General features: G+C 39.7%; 1 long non-coding RNA gene across 1 annotated transcript; it reads right to left on the bottom strand.

The window, feature by feature from the left end:
* Positions 1-666: 666 nt before the first annotated feature.
* On the bottom strand, positions 667-2,376 carry LOC119359500. Its single transcript, XR_005172571.1, has 2 exons — positions 1,982-2,376; positions 667-1,905 (listed from the first exon to the last, which is right to left on the bottom strand). It is a non-coding gene; the product is annotated as an uncharacterized LOC119359500 (long non-coding RNA).
* Positions 2,377-6,502: the final 4,126 nt, after the last annotated feature.

Genomic DNA, 6,502 nt, shown 5'->3' with positions numbered 1-6,502 from the left:
GCGTATATGTTTTCAATTCAAAGTGAAAGCGTAAACTCACGAGAATAAGCGTATTGTGACGGTGAACCCGACAAAGTCGATCCTAGTAAAAGGGCCCGTGCGTTGCAACGGGAAAAACAAATCTTGCACGTCCTAGTTTGTGTTTCTACTTGAATGACACATATTATGATTGAAATTTGAATGGTACATATTACGACTGAAATTTGTTTGCAGATCAAAAAGAGCAATCCGCTTTAGTACCAACTTCAACTTTGCACATTTTTTCAGCTTGTAATGTAGTGTAATCATGTGTCCTGAAGGAATAGCTTAAAATGAGAAATAGGTAGCACGGACCCGAAATCATCTGATCGTCAGCCGCTCTACATTAGCTCATTGTGACTTCATTTGTACACTTCATGTGCTCTTTGTTCTTTTATGTCCCGTCGCAAGCGCTCACTCAACACAAGAGATGAGAGAGATACAGTAGTAGTATTCACAAGAGAATGGATTCAGCAACTGATGGTTACTCAGCACAGTACCAGAGTGTATGCAAGCAAGCTTTGGTTTGTAGCCCACAGAAGACCATTTTATTAAACCTACAAAAGAGAAATTTAGCCGTATGGGCATCATCCTTTTGCACATATTGTCTATCGTTCAAAGAAATAGCTAGCACAGACCTGAAAGAGATACAAACATACATTTTTCTGAATATTAGTACAATACATAGTCCCGGGGTACCATTTCTTTCTCAATCAGCATGATTACCTGACAAGACCACAAATTTGTGTTGCTGAAATTTCATCACAACAGAGAGGGGAATCGAGAAGAGAACTGCCAAATAAAGAGCTGAAGAAGCCCATCTCATCGCCATATACCACCAGTTGTTTGTCTTGGTGGATGAAACAAACTAATACCCTGAATGAAATTTACCTTTGGCCATGGTGAAGATTATATTTTGATAACCTAGTACCACGAGACAATATCATTTTGGAATATACCAGTAATTGGTTTGAACTATAAAACAAACGTTGAGTTCCTCTGAATTCTGAAGTGAAAAGCAAACTTATTGTATTAGCTACACCTAGCTAGCTGCGCATTGCTGCATCATAGTAAGAATGCCATGGTTATGAACGTTATCAAACTTATTATTGTGAAAGCAACAATATTCTAGAAAAATGTCATGGTTGTGTACATTATCAAAAACACAAAAATAAAATACATCTAGTAAGAATGCCTACTGTTTCTCAAAGACATACCAAACTAACTATTAGATAAGCAGCAAACCATGCAAGATCTGTTCAATGAAACCAGCTATTAGTTTTCTGTAAAATCTGATTATAGCAGAGGAAGTGAGCACCAATATTTATCATCTACTACAGACTGGTAACCAAGAAAAAAGAAGAGCTTGAAATTCAAATCATTTGAGTACCTTGCACACAATCTTGTTAAGCTTGTTCATTTGTGTGAATTGCACCATTATACCTGCAATATCAAGTGGATTATCTTGGGCCTCTCACTCTCTCCAATCCATGGATGATATGTGTGGTTAAATGAATTAGATCGAGACACTAATACACCGTCTGGTTGTCCCTATAAGTAGCTAGGCCGGCAATGGTTGCTGCTTCTTGCTGCTCCTCATCGATTCTAATCACCCTTCCTGCCTCAAACACCTGCACATGTAGCACAACAAAAATAAGAGAATATGACAGAGAGCAGAGAGCAACACGATGACAGGAGGAGATGCGTTGTTCAGCCACCGAAGACAAAAACCAGAGATAAGCAATCCAATGTTGACCCAAAATTAAATCCAAGCATGGATGCCGCTGATTAATTAATTTCCCTGCCGGCCTTAAAGATTTTTCCTCCGGATTTTTCTTCCATTGTATATATGCAGACAAATAGATGACGTCACTTTTACTGCAAATCCTATAACCATAAGTAAAATCAGTTGCAAATTAAAGATAGCTACTACGCTTGGTAAAAGAAAATTGCAAGAGTTAACCTGTAGGCCCTCGTAGGATTTAGCAACCATTGCAACAAAAATCAATTTGTCACCAATGAACTGCAGGTTGCCAGAGAACAAAGACCATGATTTCAAGCCTCCTTGTCCACATACCTGAAGCGTAGAACCGGCCGATGAAACTCCGGCAAACTGTGGGGCACTATCGGATCCCGGCTTGTTTTTGGTCAAAGTCTGAGGATGCGAGCGCAGGTGAGGGGACCATCCGCTGGGGTGGGAATCGACAGAGAGGTGGCGGTGATGTTCGCAGCGGGAGCCAGGCGGGCGGTTCCAACAGGTGGCGGGGAGGATTCCCAACGGCGCCGTGGTAGCAGGGGTTGGGGGAGCCGGCAATGGCCGCAGCGTCGAGTGTCGCTGGCGGTGGAAGGCTGTGAGGGTGGGGGACTTGGGGTAGGGGTAGGGGTAGGGGCGGGGTTGGCGGCGCGCGGCAGCGGGGCAGATACCGGTGGCGAGGCGGGAACCGGCGGCGGGGCGGGGCAGGAGTGCGCGGCGCGCAAGAGGTGGGATTGGATTGTGGGTCGTGTGGCTGTTTGGGTTGACTTTGATCAATTGGACTGCGGGTTGGTTCACATAAACGCCAGGGTTGTTTTTGTAAAACTGCACGACAGTTCCTGCTTTATTATTATGACGAATAGTACCAGCTCGCACGTAGAAAATAATATAGGTGAAAAAAAACTAAAAACGTAAATTCACGGAAAAAATCGTATTGTGACGGTGAACCCACGGAGTCAATCTGTGCTTTATTATTAGGGATAAGATTGGGAGGGGGGTCAATCTCCATGAACATCTTCACCAGCATCATCTCATCTCAAACCCTAGTTCATCTCTTTTATCCAATCTTTGTATCCAAACCTCAGATTGGTACATGTGGGTTGCTAGTAGTGTTGATTACTCCTTGCAGTTATTGCTAGTTGGTTTACTTGGTGGAACATCATATGTTCAGATCCATTATGCATATTAATACCCCTCTGGTTATGAACATGAATATGCTTTGTGAGTACTTACGTTTGTTCCCGAGGACATGGCAGAAGTCTTGCTATAAGTAGTCATGTGAATTTGGTATTCGTTTGATATTTTGATGAGATGTATGTTGTCATCCCTCTAGTGGTGTCATGTGAACGTAGACTACATGGAACTTCACCATTGTTTGGGCCTAGAGGGAGGCATTGGGAAGTAATAAGTAGATGATGGGTTGCTAGAGTGACAGAAGCTTAAACCCTAGTTTATGTGTTGCTTCGTAAGGGGCTGATTTGGATCCATATGTTTCATGTTATGGTTAGATTTACCTTAATACTTCTATTGTAGTTGAGGATGATTGCAATAGGGGTTAATCATAAGTGGGATGCTTGTCCAAGTAAGGGCAGTGCCCAAGCACTGGTCCACCCACATATCACATTATCAAAGTACCGAACGTGAATCATATGAACGTGATGAAAACTAGCTTGACGATAATTCCCATGTGTCCTCAGGAGCATTTTCCTTTATACAAGAGTTTGTCCAGGCTTATCCTTTGCTACAAAAAGGATTGGGCCATCTTGCTGCACCTTATTTACTTTTATTACTTGTTACCCGTTACAAATTACCTTATCACAAAACTATCTGTTACCGATAATTTCAGTGCTTGCAGAAAATACCTCGTTGAAAACCACTTATCATTTCCTTCTGCTCCTCGTTGGGTTAGACACTCTTACTTATCGAAAAGGCTATGATAGATCCCCTACACTTGTGGGTCATCAAGACTCTTTTCTAGCACCATTGTCGGGGAGTGAAGTGCCTTTGGTAGGTGGAATTTGGTAAGGAAAAATTTATATAGTGTGCTGAAATTTACTATCACTTGTTACGATGGAACATAATCCTTTGAGGGTCTTGTTCGGGGTATCTTCACCCCGAACAGTAGAGCAAAGAGTTTCTCCTCAACCTACTGAACCTACTGAAAAATTTTACTTTGAAATTCCTTCGGGTATGATAGAGAAACTGCTAGCTAATCCTTTCACATGTGACAGAACATTACATCCCGATTTGCACCTAATCTATGTGGATGAAGTTTGTGGATTACTTAAGCTTGCAGGTACGCCCGAGGTTGTTATCAAGAAGAAGGTCTTCCCTTTATATTTGAAGGGGGATGCATTGACATGGTTTAGGCTATGTGATGATATTGGATGATGGAACTACCAACGATTGAAATTGGAATTTCATCAAAAGTTTTATCCTATGCATCTTGTTCATCGTGATCGTAATTATATATATAATTTTTAGCCTTGCGAAGGAGAAAGCAACGCTCAAGCTTGGGGGAGGCTTAAGTCAATGTTATATTCATGCCCCAATCATGAGCTTCAATAGAAATGATTATTCAAAAAATTTATGCTCGGCTTTCTCTCAGTAATCGCTCCATGCTCGATACTTCTTGTACTGGATCTTTTATGATAAAGACTATTGAATTCAAATGGGATTTATTGGAAAGAATTAAACACGACTCTGAAGATTGGGACCTCGACGAAGTTAAGACTCAGGTATAACACCTAAGTTTGATTGTGTTAAATCTTTTATGGACACCGATGCTTTCCGTGAATTTAGCACTAAATATGGACTTGACTTTGAGATAGTTGCTTCTTTCTGTGAATCCTTTGCTACTCATGTTGATCTCCCTAAGGATAAGTGGTTTAAATACAATCCTCCCATTGAAGTAAAAGTAGTTTCACCTATTAAAGTTGAAGAAAAGACTATTACTTATAATGATCCTGTTGTTCCTACTGCTTATATTGAGAAACCACCTTTCCCTGTCAGACTAAAGGATCATGCTAAAGTTTCAACTGTGGTTCGTAAGAGTAATACTAGAACACCTACTCCCTCTGAGAAAATTAAAGTTGAAACTAGTGTTACTATGGTTAAAGATCTCTTGGCCGATAACATTGATGGGCATGTTATTTACTTCTATAATGAATCTGTTAGAATTGCTAGACCTGATACTAAAAATAAACATAGACCTGTTGTAGGCATGCATGTTATTTCTGTTAAAATAGGAGATCATTGCTATCATGGTTTATGTGATATGGCTGCTAGTGCAAGTGCTATACCTCATTCCTTATACGAAGAAATTATGCATGATATTGCACCTACTGAGATAAAAGAGATTGATGTTACAATTAAGCTTGCCAATAGAGATACTATTTCACCAGTTGGGATTGTTAGGGATGTTGAAATCGTGTGTGGGAAAGTTAAATACCCTGTTGATTTTCTTGTTCTTGGTTCCCACAAGGTGACTTCTGTCCCATTATATTTGGTAGACCCTTCTTGAATATTGTTAATGCTAAGATAGATTGCAATAAGGATATTGTTTCTGTTGGTTTAGGGGATATGTCTCATGAATTTATTTTTGCTAAATTTCGTAGACAACCCCATGATAAAGAATTGCCTAGTAAAGATGAAATTATTGGTCTTGCTTCTATTGCCGTGCCTCCTAGTGATCCTTTACAACAATATTTGCTAGACCATGAAAATGATATGTTTATGAATGAAAGAAGGGAAATAGATGAAGTATTCCTTAAACAGGGACCTATTTTGAAACACAACTTGCCAGTTGGGGATCCTCCTCCACCCAAGGGTGATCCCGTGTTTGAGCTTAAACCTTTACCTAATACTCTTAAATATGCTTATCTTGATGAGAAAGAGATATATCCTGTTATTATTAGTGCTAACCTTTTAGAGCATGAAGAAAAGAAATTATTGAGAACTCTGAAGAAGCATTGTGCTGCTATTGGACATACTCTTGATGATCTTAAGGGCATTAGTCCCACTCTATGCCAGCACAAAATAAAGCTCGAGAAAGACGCTAAACCAGTTGTTGATCATCAATGATGGTTAAATCCTAAGATGAAAGAAGTGGTAAAAAAAGAAATACTAAAGCTTCTGGAGGCAGGTATAATTTATCCCGTTGCTGATAGTCAGTGGGTAAGTCTTGTCCATTGTGTCCCTAAGAAGGGAGGTATTACTGTTGTTCCTAATGATAAAGATGAATTGATCCCACAAAGAATTGTTACAGGTTATAGAATGGTAATTGATTTCCGCAAATTAAATAAAGCTACTAAAAAGGATGATTACCCTTTACCTTTTATTGATCAAATGCTAGAAAGATTATCCAAACTTACACATTTTTGTTTTCTAGATGGTTATTCTGGTTTCTCTCAAATACTTGTGTCAAAAGAGGATCAAGAAAAGACAGCTTTTACTTGCCCTTTCGGTACCTTTGCTTATAGACGTATGCCTTTTGGTTTATGCAATGCACCTACTACTTTTTAAAGATGTATGACTGCTATATTCTTTGACTTTTGTGAAAAGATTGTTGAGGTATTCATGGATGATTTCTCCGGTTATGGGACTTCTTTTGATGATTTCTTAAGCAACCTTGATCGAGTTTTGCAGAGATGTGAAGAAACTAATATTGTCTTGACTTGGGAGAAATGCCACTTTATGGTTAATGAAGGTATTGTCTTGGGGCATAAAATT

The sequence above is a fragment of the Triticum dicoccoides genome, chromosome 2A (assembly GCF_002162155.2).
Source record: "Triticum dicoccoides isolate Atlit2015 ecotype Zavitan chromosome 2A, WEW_v2.0, whole genome shotgun sequence".
In the NCBI taxonomy this organism is placed as follows: domain Eukaryota; kingdom Viridiplantae; phylum Streptophyta; class Magnoliopsida; order Poales; family Poaceae; genus Triticum; species Triticum dicoccoides.
This window is presented reverse-complemented; position numbering and strand designations above follow the sequence as displayed.